We start from the raw sequence: 12,170 nt of genomic DNA, 5'->3' as shown, positions 1-12,170 counted from the left end.
GATGGACAGGGAAGCCTGGCGTGCTACAGTCCATGGGGTTGCAAAGCGTGACATGACTGAGCGACTGAACTGAAAAACTGAAAATTACATAGTCCTTGAGATATTTTCCAATGATCCCGTTCTGATTTTTGCTCTAGCACTTTGAATTCTTGGGATTAGTGTAAGAATCTTCCACAGTCCTACTTAGAGAATCCTGGAGTAGATTCAATGTCTGGAGGATTTGGGTAGAAAAGGAAAACAGCAGCATCATTTCTCAGCCTTACACAGCCAGGTGGCAGTGTTGCTTCTTGGAAGATAGTCATCAGAGGTTTGTAGGTCTGTAGGTTTAGGGCTTGAGCCTTAGCATTTATTTTATTATTCTGTTGAATCCGATCTACTGGCTCCTTATTCCTTCCCAGTCATGTTGCTGGAGCAGCAACACAAGCCTAATTCCTTAACTTTTTCAAATAGCTTTATTTTGTTTAACACCTCTGATAGCCTCAATGAAAAATATTTCTCTGAAAGAAAGATTGTGGAAGGAAGAATTAAAATATAGTTCCTGACTGTTCTTCCTATGGAAAGGCTCATTTTCAGGGAAGCAATTGCAGTGTCATTACAGAAGATTCTGCGAAAACTGCAGCACAAGATACTTTAAACATTTCAGTCCATTCCACGTGACTGCAGGGCAATTAATGAAATCCAGATTAATCAGAAACTTGCTAGGCACCAGTGTGATTTGACTAACAGCCTGGGAAGGTACAAAATAACTGGGTAATGAAGTGGATCTGACTATAATATGGTAGACTGCTCCTGGGATTGTAAAGAAACCCATAGTCTAGACAGATGCTGTATCTTATGGACAAGAGATCTTTACAACTGGAAATATATTGTATCTTTCCTATCTGATTCCATTTTGTGCACCCTGTGGACTAAAGATTGAAAGGCAGAATTAGAGATGGGAATATTTTAGGAAACTCCAGGCCCAATCTGATATCCATCATCAGAGGTGGAGGAGGTGCTCTGTGTTACTCTAGGACTTCATCACACATCATCTTATCTGACCCTCATAAAAAATAAATCCTGTCTCAAGCAGGAAGAATAGTTCTCACTCTCACTTTTTTATAGGTGATGAACTTGAAGCTCCAAAATGTGAAATGTGAGATTGGAATGTAGTTACCCACAGATGGAAAGACAAGAATTCTTTCATTAGTGATGCGCTGGAAGTCACCAGTTATCTATACCCAAGCTGCAGCTGCAAAATCCTCTCTCTAGTTTTGCTTGGGGAGAGTGGGAAATTCCATGCCCATATTATTAGGCAGATCATCAGCTTTGTGAATGATATGAGCACGTTTTTGTCCGGGTGAAGTTCTCAGAGATAAATAAGTGCAAACATCATCCACTGCTTATGAACTGTGACAAGAAGAGTTAGCCTTAAGCATGAGGGAAGTCGGTGTCTACCTATGTGGCGAGATTCAGGAAGCAGTCAGATGGCTTCTTGTTCTTCTCTGATTCAAATAGATCTCTGTCCCTACCATTGTAATTTTCCCAAGAGAGGGACTGCATTGACAGAACTAAAGATAGATGGTATAGTCCTTTTTTTTTTTTTTAAGGAGACTTAAAAAAATTTTTACCCATTTATTTGACTGCACCAGATCTCAGTTCTGGCATGACCAAGAATCGAACCCAGGCCCCCTTCATTGGCAGTGTGAAGTCATAGCCACTGAAGCACCAGGAAAGCCCCAGTAGATTATATAGTCCTTATAGGGCGGCATGAGGATGCTAGACCAAATGAATGGCTGAGACATTTGGCAAAAGAAAAAACATAGAGACAGAAAGCAAATTTCTAGGCTTTGAGACAAACAAAGTTTAGTTCAACTTCCCCATGAGGAATTACCAAGTAGAAAAAAATCAAAAGCAATAGCAATAATAATAAAATGTATTCCTTAGGAATAGCAAGGCGTTATACTGGGTGACGTGAGCAATAGAAATGGGAAAAAAAAAATAACACTGTTTATCCTCAAGAAGTTTAGAATTTACCTTGAAGGATAACACATGTGTTTGTGTAAAACCACACCTAACTGTCTGAAGTGACACACTGCAGGTGTGAAATGTCTGATGACAGAGCGGAGATGTGCTCGAGCCCAGCAATACAAGAGACTGTTGTTTGCCTTTTTTTCCTTAATGTTTATTTTGTGATTTGGGTCACATGGGCATTGTTCTGAGGTTAGAATTTAATATTTCAAAAGAGGATGGATAGAAATTGAAAACTGTTATCTATTTCTTAGCACTAAAACAAAGATATAAAGATAATGTGACTCCACTCTCATCTCTCCAATCTTAACTATAAACCATATAATGCAGTCAGGGAGAAGTGATTGAATGCCAGTCATGTGGGAGATGCCCTGTATTCGTGTAGCATTTAAGAGGTTACAAAAAACACATGCATGTTTATATTCTCTATGCATCCTCATAATTTCTCCACAAGATAAGTGGACCAGAAATTACTCTGGCAATTTATGGCGGAGACTATTAAGCATACTGCCAAACTCAAACATCGATTTAACCACACTGATGCTCAATGAATGGTTCTGCCATCAAAGGCCTTGGCCTCATAGGAGTGAAGACAAAGTCATGCATGTAAGGAGAAAAAAAGCTACAGAGAGATAATAAAATTAAAAGGCACTAGACTATGAATCAGAACATTTTGGTTTATACCTTGATCTGAGAAATTTACTTGATATCCTGGGACCCTTTATTTTCATTCATAAAACTAGACAATAGCTTGCTTCAAGGAGTTACTTATATATGGATAGGCTTTAAAAACAATAATGTATTAGTCACTCAGTCATGTCCAACTCTTTGCAACTCCATGGACTGTAGCCCACTAGGCTCCTCTGTCCATGAAGTTTTGCATAAATCTATGGTATTAAAAGGGAAAAAAGAATGAAGAAGTATGAAGAGAAGTGCTAAATGAAATGCTAATCATAATAAAATATTATATATTTGTATTGTACATATATATTAGGTATAAACTTATTAAAATATATAAAATTTTGATTAATTGCTACAAGAACTTTTGAAGTTAGGATTATCCCATTTTGCAGATAGGGAAAACTGAGGTTTGAAGATTTTTAATCAGTTGCTCATGTTTACGTACTTGTAAATTTCAGGGCTTGGATTTGAACTAAGACATTTTTACTTACAAGTCTTTGTATTTTCTTATGCACCTATGCCTCTATTTAAAGTGAAAGAAAAGTAGTGAAAGTGTTAGTCATGTCCAACTCTTGGTGACCCCAAGGACTTAAGCCTGCCAGGCCCCTCTGTTCATGGAATTCTCTGGGCAAAAATACTAGAATGAGTAGCCATTCCCTTCTCCAGGGGATCTTCTCAACCCAAGGATCAAACCTGCATCTCCTGCATTGGCAGGTGAAATCTTTACCACTCTTGTGGTTGTTGTTCAGTTGCTAAGTCCTGTCTGACTCTGCGATCCCATGGACTGCAGCACGCCAGGCTTCCCTGTCCTTCACTATCTCCTGGAGTTTGCTCAAACTCATGTCCATTGAGTCAGTGATGCCATTGAACCATCTCATCTGTCATTCCCTTCTCCCCCTGCCCTCAATCTTCCCCAGCATCAGGGTCTTTTCCAGTGAATTGGCTGTTTGCATTAGGTGTCCAAAGTATTAGAGCTTCAGCTTTAGCATCAGTCCTCCCAATGAATATTCAGGGTTGATTTCCTTTATGATTGACTGGTTGCATCTCCTTTCTGTCCAAGGGACTCTCAAGCACCACAGTTCAAAAGCATTAGTTTTTGGGTGCTCAGTCTTCTTTATGGTCCAACACTCACATCCATACATGACTACTGGAAAAGCCATAGCTTTGACTATATGGATCTTTGTCAGCAAAGTGATGTCTCTGCTTTTTAATATACTGTCTAGGTTTGTCATAGCTTTCCTTCCAAGGAGCAAATGTCTTTAATTTCATGGCTGCAATCACCATGCACAGTGATTTTGGAGCCCAAGAAAATAAAATCTGTCACTGTTTCCACATTTCCCCATCTATTTGCCATGAAGTGATGGGACAAGATGCCGCAATCTTTGTTTTTTTTTTTTAATATTGCATTATAAGTCAGCTTTTTTACTCTCCTCTTTAACCCTCATCAAGAGGTTCTTCAGTTCCTCTTCATTTTCTGCCATAAGAGTGGTATCATCTACATATCTGAGGTTATTGATATTTCTCCCAGAAACCTTGATTCCAGCTTGTGATTCCCCCATCCTGGCATTTTGCATGATGTACTCTGTATATAAGGAAAGTTTTCACTTCCCTGCAGATTGGGTAGTATTTATAGGCAGAAAATGAATTATTCCCATCAGAATAGATGTAAGACTGACACTGTATAGAGGAAATTATTAACCAGTCACACTGGACAAAAAGATGTAAGATAACAGGAAACCCAGTTGGCAGAGGACCATTTTATGGGGAATTAAACATCAAAATTTTGACTCCATGTGTATCTTGATATAGGGTTTGCATACATCTATGGATTCTTTGTAAGAATAGCGATGATAATAGCAAATATTTGTTGAGTGCTTGCTGTATACCAAGTACTAAGCTAAACCCTTAGCATACATCCTCACTTTTCATGCTCCTTACAAGTCTACACAGCAGTACAATTATTACCTCAATTTTTAAAAAAATGAAAAAGATAAGGATTATAGAGTTTAAGGGAACTGCTAAAGCTTATACAGATAGTATGAGACAGGGATAGGATATGAACTCTGTTCATTTCAGGAAATGCCCTTATTTCTATATATGCCCACATTTATTCTCTCATCCAATATCTGCATTTTCCTGTTATGCTTGCTTAAATCATAGGCATTCCTCAGCATATTTATTTCTAAAATACTAACAATTTAGCATTTTTTTTAAATTTCTTGAGCCAAGCACAGTCCTGTGGCAATTGGTGGCAACATGAATTGGAGTTTGGGATCAATATCTTAAAACTGCCCCCCACATGAACCTCTGGCAGGGTCACCACCAGCCACTGCCTACCATTTGCAATGGACAGTATGCTACTGTGCTCTCCCCGGTTCTCCGAACTTCTCTATCTAAAACCAAAGAAGAGATGATTTTCCTGGTTTAAAAAATTATAGAATATTTAGGGTATAATTTTATGATTCTCTATCTTTGATAATGGTCATCTGAGTTAAATTCACCCATTCCAGTCCATTTCAGTTCGCTGATTCCTAGAATGTCGACATTCACTCTTGACATCTCTTGTTTGACCACTTCCAATTTGCCTTGATTCATGGACCTGACATTCCAGGTTCCTATGCAATATTGTTCTTTACAACATCGGACCTTGCTTCTATCACCAGTCACATCCACAGCTGGGTATTGTTTTTGCTTTGGCTCCATCCCTTCATTCTTTCTGGAGTTATTTCTCCACTGATCTCCAGTAGCATATTGGGCACCTACTGACCTGGGGAGTTTCTCTTTCAGTATCCTATCATTTTGCCTTTTCATACTGTTCATGGGGTTCTCAAGGCAAGAATACTGAAGTGGTTTGCCATTCCCTTCTCCAGTGGACCACATTCTGTCAGATCTCTCCACCATGACCCGCCCGTCTCGGGTTGCCCCACGGGAATGGCTTAGTTTCATTGAGTTAGACAAGGCTGTAGTCCTAGTGATCAAGAGACCAATGTGTCTTTTCCTGAGTGTCAGTGATAACCCACAGAATCAAAAAGATGGCCATATTTAGGGGCTATGATAAAGTAATAAAACATGACAAAGGAAAAAAGGAATGTAATTCAGTTCAAATATTAATTCAAACATTTGTCTTCCTGGAAAAGGAACTTTGATTCCATTTCAAAGAGAGAAAAAACTTTTATAAAAGGATGCTGTTTAATTTCACAATGATAGGGTAATATATGAAGAAGTTTCAAATAAATGTGATAATCATAATGAGGCTTAAATTATTTTTCCCTATAGTGATATTAGCTTAAGGAAGTTAGATATTTAAAAGTAGGCCATACTTTATATGTCATAATCTTTTTGGATTATGACATATTAATTAATTATTAATGACATGTTAATATACATTAAAAAATTTTTTCTCTTTACTAACCACTTGTGGAGAGATGATAATGTAAAGTAATTGATGGTTTGAAGTCATTCTATTCTACCTTTAAGTATATCTGATACTAAAAGAGGGGAAAAATAACTACACATTGGAGCAATTTGCAAAAAAATAAATCTATGCCCTTATGATAAGCAGTATTATGGAATCCACTGTGGCAATGAAATAATGTGCTTCAGTGGCTGAATTCCTTTCTGTCAGTTACATTTAGTTCCCATAGAAATATTGAAGTGATGGAATTAATTTTAGCCATTTATGCTGAAGACGTTTACAATTAAAAAAGTACTTTATTTTTGAGGTCAGGCTCTGGCTTTTTATTTAGAAGTTTAAATTTCTCTTAGAAATGTTAGCTTTAAAAATCCAGCTTCTGTCACCAAAGTAGGTTAGGTAAAAACTACAAAAATCTAGTGTCTCATCCTTGAACTTTAGGGTATACATTCTTTGAAATTTCTGTGAGATTTATAGCCCCTATGCCCCATCAACACATTCCTCTCTGTTCATCACCTCTCATGGCTTCTAGCCAGTTTCAACCTGGCTTCTGCTTGGATTGCTATACACAGAAATTTAACTTTTGCCTTTTAACATGAGCCTCGCACCTTCAGAATGTTCTTCTCCCACTTTCTGAGGTCTCCTGTCACATGGCCCCTTCATCCTCCCTCATGGCTCTTCCCCCATAGCTTATGCCTAATCTCAACCACTTTTGTGAGCCTTTAATTTTGGAGTTGACGAATTCCATTTGTTTCCTGGTTTTACCACAAATGTTTCTGTTATTGTCTTGTGTGATTTCAAGGAAAAAAAATAGAAGATGTGGAAGTATGGTACTGTGGTTTTTGATTGAAGATACCTAATTAGTTATTTCATGTGGAATGTGGTTGAATAGACTGATTATCATTAAAAAGTTATTAATAAAAATAATGTGATAAATATAGTCAAATTTTAGCCCTACAAAACCTGATATTTTTTGAAATTATATTATATTGCTAATAAGAAATGGATTAGCTAGAACATGTTGAGAAAATACTGTATTAAGACAGATGTTTATAACTAAAAATAATCAGGTAGTTTCTTGAATGAGTTGGATTTAATGGGGTGAAATTATTAAATAACTTCATTTTTCCCATGTATGAGTCATTCACATACCCTGTATTATATCATTTTTGCTTGAATTTCAGGGGTTTTCCCACTTGAGCACATCTGAAAGGTTTTTTTTAGTTACTCTTAGTTATGAACAATCTCAAGTTCAGGCATTATAAGTCTGCTCCAATCTAAAATAAAAACCTGAGCCTCTCAGTTTATAGGTTCTTTTGTTCTCCAGGTTGGGCTAAAAAGAGAAGCAGGGGGAGATAGGGGGAAGGAAGGGGGAGTGGGGAGGGGGAGGGAGGCAAAGCAACAGTATCAGAACCACCAGTAGCAGCATGTCAGGGGTCTTGATGCCTAGGCTTGAAACTGACACACTGTCACTTACACTGCATTCTCTTGGTGAATAATTAGGCCAGCTGTATTCAAGGGTTGAGGAAGTCAATGCTTCTCTATTGCAGCAATACTATTTGCAAATGGCTTGGATACATGGAGGATAAGGAATTGGGGACATGATTGCAATCAATCTACTACAGTGGCTTTTGCTCCTTCTTTGTAGACAACTCTCCCAAATCCACTGCCATATTTCTTATGGGAGACGTCCCTTCCAGCTGGCAGTTTACCACTGTTTCCTCAACTCTGGCCTCTAGTAGTATCTAGTACTTAGCCATAGTAGCCAGACCCCTGAGGCACACACCTTTCAGAATATCTCAAGTTCAGCTCAGTGTTGTGCGTCTCTTCTAGTCCATGGGACACTTTGCCTTTTTGCATCACCATCAGTGGAAATATAGTTTTAATCCCTGGAGTCCTCTCTCCCCAACCAGAAACAGATACGTTCAGTCTCTTATTTCTGTACTTTCTCAGGTAAAAGTTTTTGTTCTGACCCCAAGAAAAACATTTCAAGCTTCTCTGTGTGGTCCCTAACAACTCTCCCCCTTCCCTGGCTTCAGTTGTGGAGATGAAAATAACAGAAATGCCAGTGGCAGTAGAGAAATGCCTAGTACCCTATCAAACCTCTCCAATGAAGTCACCACTAATCATTTTTCTCTCTTGTCCCTCCCACTTCTCAGACGTCCTTGACATACTGTCAGCTATAGGACCATTCAACCATTTTTTGCTCCCACTTCTGTTGCAAGTCTAAAATAGATAGTCTTCTCTCACATGCAAAATATTACAGCAGGAAACTCTCCACTTAAAAGTTTTACATTAGAATTTTAATTAGACTAGCAATTTAATTGTGCAAATTTAGAAACTAAGTGATCGGTGTTGTAAAGGATCTTAATATGGTTCAGGGACCTGGAGATCTTTGATTTATAGAGCAGAATCAAAGAAGAGTAAAATTTATCTTCTGGAATTTGAATTGCTGTCAAGTCAGAAGAGAGGTAAAAAAAAATGTGTTTTATTCATTGTTGTATGCCAACACCTACCTCAGTTCCTGGCAGAGCTATCCTATGATATTTATTAATTGAACTGATTTGCATTAAACTGTGCCTTTGAAGCTTCAGAGAATAAAACTTGGATTAAAAATGAAAGTCACAGGGAGGTAAATTTTAGTTAAACAGAAGGCAAAGCTTACCATGAATTACAGCTGTACAAAATAGACTTCTAAGGGAAACAGTGAGATACTACACCTGTCCAGGCAGAAAGTGTCTGGGCATTTGTGAATGATACTGTAAAGACAATTTTTACATTGGTTAGGATTAAGGACTAATCCATTAATGTTTCATCTCTGCTATTTCTAAGATGCCAAAGCTATTTTATATGGATTCTAGTAATACTTTTATTTATTTATTTTTTAATTTATTTATTTTAATTGGAGGTTAATTACTTTACAATATTGTATTGGTTTTGCCATGCATGGACATGAATCCGCCATGGGTGTACATGAGTTCCCCATCCTGAAACCCCTCCCACCTCCCTCCCCATCCCATCCCTCTGGGTCATCCCAGTGCACCAGTCCTGAGCACCCTGTATCATGCATCGAACCTGGACTGGCAATTAATTTCACATATGATAATATACATGTTTCAATGCCATTCTCCCAAACCATCCCACCCTTGCCCTCTCTCACAGAGTCCAAAAGACTGTTCTATACATCTGAGTCTCTTTTGCTATCTCATATATAGCGTTATCATTACCATCTTTCTAAATTCCATATATATGTGTTAGTATACTGTATTGGTGTTTTTCTTTCTGGCTTACTTCATTCTGTATAATAGGTTCCAGTTTCATCCACCTCATTAGAATTGATTCAAATGTATTTCTTAATGGCTGAGTAATATTCCATTGTGTATATGTACCACAGCTTTTTTATCCATTCATCTGCTGATGGACATCTAGGTTGCTTCCATGTCCTGGCTATTATAAACAGTGCTGCCATGAACATTAGGGTACACGTGGCTCTTTTAATTCTGGTTTCCTCAGTGTGTATGCCCAGCAGTGGGATTGCTGGGTCGTATGGCAGTTCTATTTCCAGTTTTTTAAGGAATCTCCACACTGTTCTCCATAGTGGCTGTACTAGTTTGCATTACCACCAACAGTGTCAGAGGGTTCCCTTTTCTCCACACCCTCTCCAGCATTTATTGTTTGTAGATTTTTGGATAGCAGCCATTCTGATCAGCATGAGATGGTAGCTCATTGTGGTTTTGATTTGCATTTCTCTGATAATGAGTGATGTTGAGCATCTTTTCATGTGTTTGTTAGCCATCTGTGTCTTCTTTGGAGAAATGTCTGTTTAGTTCTTTGGCCCATTTTTTGATTGGGTCATTTAGTTTTCTGGAATTGAACTGCAGGAGTTGCTTGTATATTTTTGAGATTAATTCTTTGTCAGTTGCTTCATTTGCTATTATTTTCTCCCATTCTGAAGGCTGTCTTTTCACCTTGTTTATAGTTTCCTTTGTTGTGCAAAAGCTTTTAATTTTAATTAGGTCCCATTTGTTTATTTTTGCTTTTATTTCCAATATTCTGGGAGGTGAGCCATAGAGGACCCTGCTGTGAGTTTTAATACTTTTAAATATCAATAAGTTTGTCTCTTTGGTTGTCATTATTGTAGGTCACATATATTATATAAGTATATCATTGTATTTGTAATTTTCCATTATATAATTTCTAAAATTTTAAATCATAGACAGTCATAGAAACCTACTCATTTTCCTCATTTTCTCATGATTATTAGGGAAGTACGTCTTCAAAACAGTGGTAATATATGTGTCTTTAAGTATTAGGTTGGTGCAAATGTAATTATGGTTTCAGACCATGAATTTTAAATCATTACAACTAGGCTCAAACACTGGAGAATCCCAGGGATGGGGGAACCTGGTGGGCTGCCATCTATGGGGTTGCACAGAGTTGGACACGAAGTGACTTGGCAGCAGCAGCAGCAGCAGGCTCAAACATCTTTATTCATTTCATCAAAGTAGAAACCATTACAATCAACACATTTTTGCAAACAAGAAATAAGTTTGTTTATTCCTGTACCATAAAAATCCATGGTTCGGGATTCAGTGAACTCTTGGAAAGCATTTTCTACCTCTGGTTGTGGAAGCATTTTCCCTGCAAAAAGTTGTTGAGATGCTTGAAGAAGTGGTACTTGGTTGGTGGCAGGTCAGGTGAATATGGCGGATGAAGCAAAACTTCACAGCCCAATTCATTCAACTTTTGAAGTGTTGGTTGTGCAACACGTGGTTGGGTATTGTCATAGAGAAGAACTGGGCCCTTTCTGTTGACCAATGTCGGCTGCAGGCGTTGCAGTTTTTGGTGCATCTCATTGATTTGCTGAGTGTACTTCTCAGAGGTAATGCTCTCACCAGGATTCAGAAAGCTGTAGTGGATCAGACCAGCAGCGAACTACGAAACAGTGACCATGACCTTTTTTTGTTGCAAGTTTGGCTTTGGGAAGTGCTTTGGAGTTTCTTCTTGGTCCAACCACTGAGCTGGTCATCACCAGCTGTTGTATAAAATCCACTTTTCAGCACACGTCACAAACCAATCAAGAAATGGCTCATTGATGCATAGAATTAGAGAAGACAACACTTCAAAACAACATTTTTTTTTTTTTATTTGTGATCAGCTCTTACCTGGAGAAGGCCAGGGACGGTGGAGCCTGGTGGGCTGCTGTCTATGGGGTTGCACAGACTCAGACATGACTGGAGTGATTTAGCAGCAGCAGCAGCATAAGGCACCCACTTACTGAGCTTTTTCACCTTTCCAATTTGCTTCAAATGCCAAATGATCATAGAATGGTTGATGTTGAGTTCTTCAGTAACTTCTCGTGTAGTTCTAAGAGGATCAGCTTCGGTGATTGATCTCAATCGTTAATTGTCAATGTCCATTGGCCGGCCACTGTGCTCCTCATCTTCACGGCTCTCATCTCCTTTGCAAAACTTCTTGAACCACCACTGCACTGTATGTTCATTAGCAGTTCCTGGGCCAAATGCGTTGTTGATATTGTGAGTTGTCTCTGCTGTTTTACAACCCATTTTGAACTCAAATAAGAAAATTGCTCAAATTTGTTTTTTGTCTAACATCATTTCCATAGTCTAAAATAAATATAAGATAAGTAGCAAGTAATAAGTCATTAGCAAAAAAATATAAAGCAAGAAATGCACATTAAAATGATGTCTAGCATAACTGCATTTATTTAGAATATATTCCAATGTCAAACAGCAAATTTCAATAATGCAAAAACCACAGTTACTTTTGTACTAACCTAATACTTTGAATTGCCTCATACTCAGTTTATACTAGTACACCAAAATGGTAAATGTAATCTCTATGGGCTATAGCATTTTTTAAAATATTTATTTATTATTTTTATGTATTTATTTATTTTGCTGCATCGGCTCTTAGTTGTAGCACGTGGAATCTAGATCTCTGACCAGGAATTGACCTGGGTCCCCTGCATTGGGAGCATGAAGCCTTAACCACTGGGCCACCAGGGAAGTCCCTGGGCTATTGTCATTTTATAAATTTCTGTCAA

At 38.0% G+C, this 12,170-nt stretch overlaps 1 pseudogene; it reads right to left on the bottom strand.

Annotated features, from left to right (window-relative positions):
• Window positions 1-10,580: 10,580 nt before the first annotated feature.
• On the bottom strand, window positions 10,581-11,727 carry LOC138986503 (histone-lysine N-methyltransferase SETMAR-like; annotated as a pseudogene).
• Window positions 11,728-12,170: the final 443 nt, after the last annotated feature.

Source organism: Bos mutus, chromosome X (assembly GCF_027580195.1).
Source record: "Bos mutus isolate GX-2022 chromosome X, NWIPB_WYAK_1.1, whole genome shotgun sequence".
Taxonomy (NCBI): Eukaryota; Metazoa; Chordata; class Mammalia; order Artiodactyla; family Bovidae; genus Bos; species Bos mutus.
Note: the sequence above shows the minus strand (reverse complement) of the source record. Positions and strands in the feature narration are given on the sequence as shown.